We start from the raw sequence: 14040 nt of genomic DNA on the forward strand, positions 1-14040 counted from the left end.
ATCGAATAATAAAGTGTCTGATGCCCCTGTGGAATAAATTGCCTAAATTACATTAAAAATAAGCTAGTAATATTGTAATAGGAAATGGATGGCAAACTGATAACAGGCTCATAATTAGCATCTTAACTTTCAGTACGGCAGCATTCACCCCTTATGGGAGTAGAGCCAACAACCTTCTGCATCAAAAGCAAGCACACAGCCTGTTGTGCTATTAGCACTAAACTTCTCTTCCCCGGCAGCTCTCAGCTCCTTGTAAAATCTACTCAATACTCAACTGCATCTCAACTTCGCAGCACAAGAAGTCTGGAAAAAGCCAAACTTATTGGGGTGGGTCAAAAGGGCAAAAACCAGGGACACATTAAACATTGCTTGTATAATCTTGGAAAGCTGCTAGAATAAAATGCTGTGTTACCACGGTACCACCATACATTTTACTGCCAAAGTCCCTGTGCAAAAAATAGTCAGAACAACATACCACTATGCCAAATCACCTGCTTTGTGAAAGAAAAATGCTGTGTTACCACCGTACATTTTACAGACAAGGTCCCTGTGCAAAACAGTCAAGAGCAACATACCACTACGCCATATCAGCTGTTTTGTGAACGAGAGGAAGACTGAAACTTAAATGGCTATCATTTAATGAATTCAGTTCTCACCATAGCTGTCAACCTCTTAGCACAAAACACCTGGACAAACCCAGTAATGAAGGAATACAGCCCTCAAACATATTCAGTGAATTCAGTTCTTGCCATAGCTGTCAACCTTAGCACAAAAAACCTGGACAAAGCCACTAACAGGGTATTACAGTCCGAAAAATAAGGAAAAAAATCAAATAGTCATCTTATAAACTTAAAAAAATTGTTATAATAAAAGGGTGTGTTACTATATATTTATTGCTAGAATAAAAAGTTGTTTTACTACGTATTTTCTGAAGACTATGAAGTCTGAAATTCAAATGCCTGTCAATTTTACTTCTGATGGAACAAAAACAATTTTCAGCAGAGGCCCAGGGAGAAATACTGTAGACACGTCTTTGTAAAATGGCAGGATACCAGAGCAAATCCACACAAACACAGAGACAAGATGCAGACTCCACAAAGAAGGCACCACAGCCAAGAATCAAACCACAAATCCTGTCGCTATTAGGTAACAATACTGCCACTGCACCATCAAATATGTAAGAAATTAAACATTCAGAAACCTGAAGTCTGAAATTCAAATGCCTGTCAATTTTATTTAACATTTGTTAATCAGGACAGTCTGACTTGGAACAAAAAAACAATTTTCAGCAGAGGACCAGGAAGAAATAATGCAGACATGTCTTTGTAACATGGGAGGACACAAAAGCAAACCCACACAAACACAGGGAGAAGATACAGACCCCACAAAGAAGGAACCCCAGCCAAGAATCAAACCTGACAACTTGCAGCTGTGAGGCAACAATGCTACCAGTGCACCATCAAATATAAAGCATTGCAACATTTACAAACCACAGATATTATGAGGAACAGATCAGATCAAATATGAGGCAAAAATCTGCAATTTTTTTACAAATGGTGGTGGGTAGGGAACTCAAGTCTTTAACACCTGCATACAGGGTACAGGGTTCAAGCATGAGGTATTCCCTACCACACCACCATGAGCACCTGGGGCATTTTCACACACACACACACACCCGCGCAATAATACAAAGACCTGCGAGATCCGATGAAACCCCTTCCCAACGAGAGACTCCTGACTGCTAGTGTTGCAGTCCGGCCCCGATGTGTTTTCCCTGTGAGTCTGTGCACTTTAAAAGTGCACAGACTCTGCTCGTGTTTCCCTACCAGGATGGCTGGACTTCGCGCATGCGCAGTACCGGCCCCGACGTGTTTTCCCAGTGAGGACTCTGCTCGTGTTTCCCTACCAGGACGGCCGGACTTCACGCATGCGCAGTACCGGCCACGACGTGTTTTCCCAGCGAGTCTGTGCACTTTAAAAGTGCACAGACTCTGCTCGTGTTTCCCTACCAGGACGGCCGGACTGCCTGGAGCATGCGCAGTAGACTCACAGTAGTCTGGACTACTGCGCATGCGCGAAGTCCGCGAAAATTTAAAACTTTTTTTTCTTTTTTTTTTTTAATTTCTTTCTACTTTTTGTTGAGGGGGGCTGCAGTCCGGCAGTCCAATAGCATGGGCTGCCCCTGGCTAGGACACATAATACCATGACAGAAACAGTTTCCCACTAAGCTATTCGACATATACACAACTGTGACACATTCACTAACACGTTCACCATCACACTCAGTCAACCTCACATAGCAATTATTGCAACAAGTCCATGTGTGTGTGTATTGGTTCATAGGTAGGTTATAGACTATTGGCTCTAGGGCCTATAGAAGCCTAGCCAAACAGTACCCTGGCCTTTGACACCCAAGTAATTTAGTTTCATGTGTCCCTGTCAAGCAGAGCCACAGAGGTGATTCCTGGGGTGTATTTCCTATCTCCCATCCAATCATCAAGACTATTCATGATGAGTGCTACTGAGGAGCTTTGTTTGCGACTGATAGGTAGTTTGTTCCAGAGTATGGGATGTCTCTGAGATACGAATCTATCCCTCCAGCATGTTCTGTCTATTGAGGTGACAAAGTTTAGGTCCCTAGAGCGTGTAGCTTGTAGGGATAGTGATCTGTTTACGTGGAGCATGTCCAACAGCTCTCGGTTTGACATAGCTTTGTATGTTAGGCAGAGGTCACCTCTGGGTTGCCGGTATGTGACACAGTCTAGCTGTGGTTTTGTGAGATGGTCTGCATAGGGCACCTGATTGAGGACAGTATTACTCTTTGTGAGGTATGTCTGTGGCCTTTCCAGTTGCTGTAGATGTCTTGTGAGGTACATACCAGAAGGGGCATTGTACTCTATAATGGGTTTTGTGAGTGATGAGTAGAGGGGAACACTGACCTCTTTTTCCCCTGGGTGACACAGCTTTTGTGATGAGGTGTGCCATGTAGACAGATTACATGACTAGTGTGGCACTGTAATTATCAAAAGGTGAGACTACTGTCCACCTGTGTCCCATGGTCTCTTATCACACTTTCGGTGTTAAGTCGACTACCACCTATGTGGTAGTTCTTGGGTACAGAGTTTTTAGCAAAAGGGATGCGAATGAATTTCAGACATTGAGCTTGAGGCCATGGCTTTGTCACCAGGCATCTGTCGCAGTAAATATGACTCTGTCTCTCCCTCTCTCTCTCTCTCCCTATAGATATAGATATATATATATATATATATATATATATATATATATATATATATATATATATATATATATATATATATATATATATACATACATATATATGTGTATATATATATATATATATATATATATATATATATATATATATATATATACACACACACACATACATATAAACATCCATTGGTGTACATATAGATATACATATAGGCACATATACAGTCCACCTTTCATGGCGGGAATATCAATTATGCGAAGTATGAGAGGTATACAGTTATGTAATGATATTGAACAGTCTTGTGCAAAATGCATTGAAGGTGTTCTCAGCCCATGTGGCTTTAGCAGGCCTCACTGGCTGCAGCACTGCAAACATAACAAATCACACCCACAGCCTTTAACCACCACATGTCATATACCAGCAAACAGCCATTGTCCACACTACTGTACAGAATACAGATGACATGGTACAGATGTTTGACATTTAATGCTGAGCTACATATATCACAGTTATGTCCCACTGCACACAGCTACACACTGATTTGTCCATGGCAGTAGTTATGCAGGGCATCTGTGCATAGATACGTACTGCTGCCACATATTGATGTTTCAAAGTATGTAGTGTAGTCTTCAAATACAGCTACTACATGCCAGTAAATACATATTTGTTACATACCTTTCCTTTGTATGTGCTCGTAGTTTTCAGTTTGCGGTATCTTTGGCTTTATTTTAATTTTTTTTCTATTTAATGTTTGTTTTTTTTCTTTGTTTGTTTGTTTTCCCACTGGTATGGGTGTGGTTGTGCATCTCTCTCTCTCTCTCTCTCTCTCTCTCTCTCTCTCTCTCTCTCTCTCTCAGCATCTGCAATGGGATGATTGCATGTGTGGCCAGCAAGTACAGCCTGCTTTTATAGGTATCTGCACATGTGCATGTGATGGCCTCTGCACCAATTGGTAGCCACCATTTGGTAATTGCATGCAACCTGATGTGTGGTAATTGCAGTACTCACTGTCATAGCAACCCAATGCTATAAATTGCTATGTCAGGTAGGCATAGCCCTTTTAGCTTTCCAATGTGGGGCCCATTCTTGTTTGCTGTGGACACCGTTGTGTAAGTCAGAAGGTTGGTATACTTCTTATATCTGAAGCTAGGGGTGTAGCCAGTGATTTAAATGTTGTACTCAGACATGAATGTTGCCACTTCCACTACACAGTTGTCAGTGTAGAATTGTACTCACCACTACAAATGCTAACAGAAGATACATGGGTGTATGTAGTTTCTTATACAATTAACTGCCATACAAAAGTAGTTATTGAGATGTATTCATTTGGCACATGAACTGTTTGTGAACTGCTATACTGTGAATATTAATTTACTCACTTTTGAACTGTTTCTGCTTTTTTAGTGTTGACACTAGCACGGGCTGCTCAAGAAAACTGGACAAATTTCAGTACTGAGTATGCCTAACTACATCCTTGGTAGACCCTGAACACACAGGTTTATTGTACATTTGGGTAGGGGTGCAGAAGGACAGAGAGCATTATGTATTAATGTGTGAGCTTTATCTTGCTGGACTTAAAGTGTTGCTGTGTACCTGTTAGTTTACTAAGGCAAGTAGTCTGTCTGCGTAGCTCCCAAATGTGGACCTATCCAGATGGTAGCCAGAGGTTAGCCTGTTATTCTTTGTCTGTGCACCACACCCGTCTTTTCAGCACTGGAACAATGGCATTGTCACAGTTGGTTGCTACCAGTACATGGCTACATCCCTTGGTATTTCACTGTTGTACTCCTACATAAGGGTATGCTTCTGGAACTCCTTCCAAAGCTATTTGCACAGTGTGTAACAGCAGAATAGCTGATATGCCTGTGTGTTTCTGTCTCTGTCAGTCCTCTCAAACACTCAGGTACATATTTGAACAGACTCAGGGAAAAGTAGGTAGAAGTGAGGTACACCTTTACAATATTAGAAACATTAATTTGAGACTTTGAGAGAACCAGAGCATATGGATTAATACACATTTCCTGAAGTACAAGCGGTGTCTAACTGTTACTTATTGTCATTATTCATTAAGTGTAATTCACCACCTTTCTGCCTAACGTCAGTAGCTTTCAGAGGGATTCAGAAGGACACAGCTAAAACCTGTCTCAAAATCAGGGACATGCCTGAAAATTGGTGACAGTTGGGAAGTATGGCCTCTGCCCTAATCAGATATGCTAGTGTTTGTCCTGCTATGATACTGTGTGGGGGTTGTAAAGTGCTGCTGTAACATTATTTCCTGCTAGAATGGCTGGTTCTCTTTTCACAGTTATGTAATGCAATTCCACAAGAACTGCTGGTAAAGATCCACAGAACAGGATTTGTGTTATGGCATTCCTATTTGTCCTTTACATTCACTCATTCTGATGCATGATATATTGATTTCAGCACCAATTTGTTGTATGTTTACCATGGCTCATTGGTACTTCATGCAGTCTAGTGTGTACAAGGTCCAGGGTTCAAGACTGACAGAGGTATTTTATTTTGCTGCTGAGCAGAACAAGGACCCTGACATAGAGTGATTAAGGCACTTTTAAGCAGTTGTAAGCGGGTTTGCGTGGGTTTGCGGGATGCTTAGCTAAGTGCACACAAGCGCACACAGGCGCACACTCGCACAAACCCGCTAACTACTGCTTAAAAGTGCTTACTCCCGCTAACCCCCGCACTCATTTCTTTGAAAGAAAAGAAAATGGAGAGATAGGAAAGTGGTGAAAACAGGATACAAAGAGGGGAAGACAGTAGGGAATACAGCTCAGGATGTGCAGGACAGGTGTAGGGAAGGCCCATAGCTGCCTATTTCTTTAACAGCAACAGATGTGCATATGCAATAAATTTGGAGGGAAAAATGAAACCTTCAACCCCTGTGAGAGGGGTGAGGACAACAAAGTATGTTGTACTGCCAATTAAATATCAGTTTATGTGTCCAGCGGACATGTGTGCAAAATGGGCAGCTATGTATGGGGCGTAATTTTTTTTTTGGTAGCAAAATGCCCTTTTTTTTCACGTGAGGGTGGAATGTGAGGTAGGGGAAGTAGGTATATTTGGGGAGGTAGGTTGGGGAGGTAAACAGACAAGACAAACAAGACGCATACAGGGGCAGAATATGACACATGTGGTGGGTGAACACCATTGACGGGGAAGGATGTTTGGAAATCACAAGCCCATGAGCCCACAGATGGCAAAAGTGGAACTGAGATCCCCACCCATGGGCAGTCACCACTGCACCTTCACAGCCCAGAGGGTGGCTGTGCTGGGGGCTGCTTAGGAGGGGCAAGCTCACCCATGAGTAGGGCCACTCGTGCCTCAAGCTGGTGTATGGGATCAGCGACCGAACGCTCGATCTCGCTATGCACCACAGCCCGGACCATTTGGAGGGTGATAGGTGGCCCTCCTCCGCCCATGCTTGCATGGGGGGGACAAGCCCCATCCCCTGCAGCGCTTCCATCCAAAGGTGGCACAGGGCCAATGGAGGAGGAGGTCCCAGGCTGGGCACCGGACCTGCTGGTGTCAGGTGCCATCGCCAGATGTGGTGGGACAGGTGGGTCCACTGGGACCGGCCTTCCCATATGTCCTATGTTTAGGAGGATTTAATGAAAATATGGGTTAGTAACAGTCAACAGCATTCCCAATTAGTAATAACAGCATGCAGAAGTGTTCCCATTAACCCAACACACCAGAGTTCCAACAGTTGAACAGCAAGCATGACACATGCATATATGGGACAACAGTGGACATTACAGCAGCATGCAGGTTTAATTGATGGCAACAGGCCACCAATATTGTGGTATTTGAACAGGGCACATGCATCAAAATAAATGCAGAATTTTATAAGCCAATAGGACATATGTCCCAACAAATGTTTTGAGATTAGACATACCCATTGAGGTGTAGAATTGCATTTTTATGCACATACAGTAGGGTGGAAAATGATAGCTCCATTAACAACTTATATAGCCTTCTAGTTTACACTTCATTCCTATTGACTGCAGTTATATATCCCCTACATGTATTATTACACTACACATTTGTCCTTAGATCGTGAAATGGGTTTTGCTAGATCTTTATATACATGGGTTGTATCTGGCATACAAACTGTCCGGGATGCAGATGTTACTGCTACATATTTTGTGAGTTGCTCAGACACACTACTGCTGAGATGGTACACTGACAGCTCTACTTTCATATACTTATCTAGATATGTGTAGGCAAAATTATCAGTTAAATGTTAACAGCTCCATACATTTCTGCCAGCACAATGACATTTCTGGGGAACACAATACCAAGCTACTCATGTGCCAGATTAACCTGTACATGCTGGGCATGAACCAACAGTTGAAGACTGTGAATATGCTTAAAAGCTACTGGCACTCCCTTCATCCACTTTATATGGGCCTACCCAACTATGTGTTAACAACGCTTAATACAACAGTACTATTTCTATAATGCAAGAATACAACAACATATCAAAGAAAATGACACAGACACACTCCAGGAATTATACCTTTATTAAAGACTTAAAAGACTTTTCTAGAGGCTCTCTCATTTATTTTATATGACAGTACATGCAGAATAATTATTAGATAATTATTATACCTTTATTTATTGTGTTTAAACATATTTTTCAGGCTCTCTCATTTATTTTACATAACAGTACATGCAGAAAACTTACTAACCTCCCTGGTGGCACAGCCTTAGCAGCCTATCTGCTTAAGCTTGCTGATTCACAACACGGGCACCTGCAGCTGTGAAGTAATTGAAGTGATATTGAGACATACATCTCCATAGTATACACTAGAATAGCAATTCGTACATGCTTAATTCCATGGCTACTTACTCAGTAGTGGGATATTTGGCATCCCACGGGCCTCCTGGATCCACTGGACCAGTTGATCTGCCTTACATCTTCTCAGGTCTGCATGATGGTATCTGACCTACTCACCAGTCCGAGGGACACCTGTGGCATTGGTGAGCTCATGAGCTAGACCGTCCCAGGCTTCTGCTTTGTATTGGGTGCCCTGGTACTGGCCCCACAGGAGTCTATCCTCATGATGGTGGACAAGGAGCCAAACCATAACTTTTGACTCCTCAATGCCCCAACGTTACGCTCGAAAACAAGAGCCCTCTCCAGAACCGGCCATTGCTGTCTGCAGATGGGAGCTACAACCAGTTATGGATAGTATTCCCGCCTATGGAGCTTAAATATGCATCATTTCTCGCACTTATTTGTGATTGGCTATTTTTGAAAAATGCAGCTGAAGGTACACCTGCTTAGCAATGGGTAAACTTATATTGATATGTATGTGTGTGTTGAAAGTGCATACTTATATAAAGATGTCATGGCTTAGTGGTTCAGTACTGTGATTATGGTGCACAGTATCCCGGATTCGAGGCCTGTCATGGCTTTTTATTTCACTACTGGCCAGACCGGCTAGGTGTGGCTATGTTTTACCGACTTTGCTCAACTTTGCCAGACGTTGCTCTATGCTGCTCTACGTTGCTCTACATTGCCCGATCTTGCTCTATGTTGCTCTACATTGCCCAACCTTGCCTGACGTTGTGCTGGTTAGTGCGGTGCGCAGCTACGTGCACACATGTTCTGTTTGCGCTAGTTGGCGCAATGCGCAGCTCCGCGCAAAGCTATTGCGCTAGTTAAAGCACTGCTAAGCTATGAGCAATTATACTGAAATGTGCTTAATACTGGTAAACTTTGCTTAGCAGTGCTTCACTTTGCTTAAGATACATTACTTCTGCATTCATCAGTATGCATAACAATTTCACTTTCTTATATATATATATATATATATATATATATATATATATAAAATTCGTTCACTACTGCATAGGCCATTTCAATGCTTTTTACTAAAATTTCATTGGTACATGGAAGGAATTCTTTTCATATACGGATTTCCAATAGAAAATAAAAAGGGGAGTGGTGGGACTCGAAACGGGAATGCCTCCTCTTAGTGCGAGGGTTCTACCACTATGCTATTGCTATTTTGCTTAATTTGCATATAAGTTTCTTATTATCCTCTTCGATGTCTTACTGCTAACTGTAGCTAAGCAATGGGCATACACGCGCAAACACACACAAATACGGGCAACTATATTGGGAATGCTAAAAAAAAAAATAAAAGTTTTATATTTTATTATTGTACTGGGGTTTTGAATGTGGGGGAGTGTAGTGTTGTGTATGTACACATTTGAGTGGACTCGCTCATGTCAGTTGACATTTCCCTATTGTGATACTTGCAGGGGCGTGGATTTTGACTGCTCGGCAGTCCGACATGCCCCCTACACTTGTGTATGTTCCGTGTTAGCCTTGGAGTTGAGGCAGCACACCCTCATTAATATGCATGGTGCACTGCCATCTTATTCTTACACTGGCGTTTCCATGTAAGCCTCCTCTACTCTTACACGGAGGATTTGTGAATCCTGGGGTTTATCTATCATCTACTATTAGATGATTAACTTGAACATTTGATGCATATATTACTATGTTAATAGTTCTGTCATGTACATATATAGAAAATCTATAATCACATCAGCTTCAGAAATGATTCAATAGTTGATATCAGTCAGTCCCTATGAATGGTTCAATGAAAATAGTATATAATAAAATACATGTTTGTGTCTTTGAAAATTGTTCCTATACATAAGGGAGAGAGAGAAGGGGAAAAGAAGATGACACTAGAGCAATTGGATGTTGGGTTTAACCTATTTGAGATGAATATACTTAGCCATATGATTGATATGTTATTAAATGTTCATAATAAGGAATGTATTTATATATATATGTATATAGCCTACAATTACTTATGTGTTTCACTATGTATATAATATGTAGAACCATAAATATCATTCAACATATGCTAGTTTATAATTTCAAAGATCTCTAAGAATAAAAGAATGGAGCATGAGGAAATCTGTCTACCAAACATGAGGGTTAATCTGGTAGATATTTTGTTTATGTCTATCAGATTAGGAATGTATATCATTCCATGTGTGATGGGGGGAAGGTTGAAAGAAAAGATTATATTAATCAAAATAATTTTACTTAAATCATTTTACACTTTTTTATTATGGCCTGAAATGAACAACAATATAAAAGTATTACAAAACAGATTCAGTCTATTTATGATACGTGAAATAAGGAGAATTTTGTTCCAAATACAATACTATAAAATGTACTTGAATATTAATATAAATATTAACAAGCATGAAATTCAACAACAAACATGGACTTAACACTACTTTCACTGAACATAAATGGCTTAAATAATCCAAAGAAAAGATCAAACCTACTAAAATATTTAAAATTAAACAAAGCGCAAGTAATATTTCTTCAAGAGACTCACTTTAAAGATGATGAAAAGCATTTATGGAATCCAAATGAGTATACAATAATAGCGCAATCATCATATAAAACCAAAACTAGAGGAGTTAGGATACTATGGAGAAAAAACATCATTAATCCCCAAATTCTTTATAGCTACGAAGATAAAGAGGGGCTTATAAGACTTGTTATAATAAAATTCAGTAAAAGAATCTGGACATTAGTAAATCTTTATTGGTTCCCAGGAATAGGATAAAGTACGACAAAAAAACATCTAGACTTTATTAGTAAACCATATAAAGGTAGCTAGATATTAGGTGGTGACTTTAATTGCATTTATGATAATTCAGAGACCACCAACAACAAAAAAAAAAATTATGTATAACTCCTATAGCAAAGCTACTGAAAAAATGGGTTGAAAATCACAATTTAATAGATACATTCAAATTTAAAGAAAGCAACTCACTGTTATTTTTGCACCAAGATCACAGATTTACAACCCAAACAAGAATAGATAAATTTTTGTTGCACAAGACCTTGATGCGAAGATAAATAGTTTTACAATCATACCATGTTCATTATCAGATCATAGAGAAATCCTTATTAATATTCAAACAAATTTTAAAAAATTAATGCAAATGACAAGAATTCCAGCATATATTACGAAACTAAAAGAATTTAAACCTTGGCTACTCACAGAGTTGAAAATCTTTCTAGACACTAATCTCACTAATGAAGTCAGCATAGTTATGGTATGGGACATTCTAAAAGCCTATATTTATGGGAAAATTATCACATGGTACAAAAATAAACTAAAAGAATGGGAATCAGAATTACTCAACATACAAAATCAAATCATAAAAATAAATAATAATAATTTAACAAATGCACTGAGTATTAAGAAGAAAATTAATGATCTGTATGAAAAGTTTAATGAAATTCTAACACATAAAACTAATCTAGCACTAGAAAGATTAAAATTAAACTCATATACTGTTTCTCCTAAATATATGCATAACTTGGTGATAAGAGTTAAAGTACAATCTAAAAGAAATAACATTACTACTATTATACATGAAGGAAGGAATAACAAGAAAGTGTCAGATATAAGAGATATATTCAATGCTTTTAAATGCCATTTTACAGAACATTATAAGATGGAAGGAACTCAAACAAAAAAACTTTAATTTAGATTTGAAACCTGAATTGATTAAAACAATCCCAGAAAATTTAAAATTAGAACTTCAAAAGCAAATTACTCTTAAAGAAATTTCAGAGAAAATCAAAGAAAGAAAAAATAATAAAGCTCCAGGAATGGATAGTATTATAGCTGAAATATACAAAATCTTTCCATCATCTATAATCTCAGTCTTCCAAAAAACCTTAATAGAAATACAAACACACAACACCATTCACCATCGTGGAGATACTCATTAATTACTCCTATAATAAAAGAAAATAAAGATGCATCAAAATGCAGCTCCTATAGACCAATTTCATTACTAAACAATGATTATAAAATCTTTATGGCTATTCTAGTCAATAGAATCAAAAAATCTATGATAAAAATTATAAATGAAGATCAAACAGGGTTTATACATAATAGGCGCACCTATGATAATATACAAAGAATACTATTATTGACTATTTAAATCGAGAAAAACAAGAGGCCTTAATAGTTGCATTGGATATAGAGAAAGCTTTAGACTCCTTAAACTGGGATTTCTTGTTTAAAATATTAAAGTATTATGTGTATTCTAGCTCCTTTATTTCATTAATAAAGAACTTATATAAAAACAATTTAGCATATGTAAAATTAGGACCTTTCACCTCTGACTCAATAATATTGACAAAAGGCACAAAACAAGGTTGTCCCATGTCCCCCATATTATTTTCATTAGCCATTGAAATATTTGCCATCTCAATACGAAACAATCCCAAAATAGAGTATAAATGTATATAAGCAATATAATTCAAAAATGTTATTTGCAGATGATATACTTCTTACCACATCTACTTCTAAAAAATCATTAAAAGAATTAGATATACAAGTTGATAAATTTTATTCAATTTCAGGATTACATTTTAACAAAACGAAATCAAATTTTATGATATTGAATAAAAAAAATGATTTTCAAATAAATGATAATCATATAATTGGTAAACAACCGCTCACTTTAAACTATCTAGGTATAACATTAAGTACAACATTAGAAAAAAATGTAAATATAAATTACAGGGAAATCATAGACACAATAAAGTCAAATATAAAAAAATGGAACAAAATATATATAACATTTGAAGATAGATTGCAAGTAATAAAAATGATATCCCTTCCAAAAATCCTATATATAGCACAAGCTATTCCAGTAATACCAGACAAATATTTTTTAAAAGAAATAAATACATTATTATTAAGATTTCTTTGACATCCTAACAAAAACAGAATAGCTTATACACACCACATTAGACCATGGAAACTAGGTGGAATCAATTTCCCGGATATTGAAACTTATCTTAGAGCCTCCATTTTTAAAATAATTATAAATTGGATAGATCTGTGCTATTCTTCTAACTGGAAATCTCTCCACACTGTTATTTATTCAAATGAAAATACCATTTTAAAGAATTTAATGTTAGACAATCATATTAATAAACCATGGCATATCGTATGCGCTACCCTTCAATATAATCTAACAAAACCTACTAATCTAAAATACTTAAATGATATGTATAATTCATTTAGAAGATTTGTGACTTCTAACACAGATATAAAGTTATGGCTAGAACTTTTATATCCTTTCAATGTAACAAGAAATTTTCCAAACAAAATGCATAGGACGGTTTTCATTATTTGGGAAAAGAAATGATTAACTTGCTGGCAACAACTCATTAATGAACATAAGGTTTTGGATAGTCAACTTATAATAAAAACTTATAATCTATCTACATCAGACTGGGTATTATTACAAAGTATATTACAATACTCACAAGATCTATGCAGAATAATTAACAATTCTTCTTTTAGAGATAAACCTACACTTATAACTCATTTATATGAAATAGTATACAATAATCAAAACTGGGAAAATTTGACATCAAAATTATATACAATTTTAATAAATTATAAAGTTAAAATCAATCAAAACTTTTGGAATCATATAACAAAAGGTCATTCAATAAATTTATCCCTGGAAAACAAAAACAAAATACTAAATTCTGTTAAATTGACATCAAACATACAATTTTGGAGAATTTACACATGGAAATTTTTGCATAGATCTTTTTTTTCTCCAAATAGATTAAAAAATTTAATACTTCTAATAATGTTACATGTTGGAGATGCTTGCAGAGTTGTAAAGCAGATTAGATACATGTATTTCATGACTGTATTAAAGTTAAACAATTTTGGGAAGATGTCAGCAATTTCATA

Source organism: Protopterus annectens, chromosome 2.part0 (genome assembly GCF_019279795.1).
Source record: "Protopterus annectens isolate FY-2018-M chromosome 2.part0, PAN1.0, whole genome shotgun sequence".
Lineage (NCBI taxonomy): Eukaryota > Metazoa > Chordata > Ceratodontiformes > Protopteridae > Protopterus > Protopterus annectens.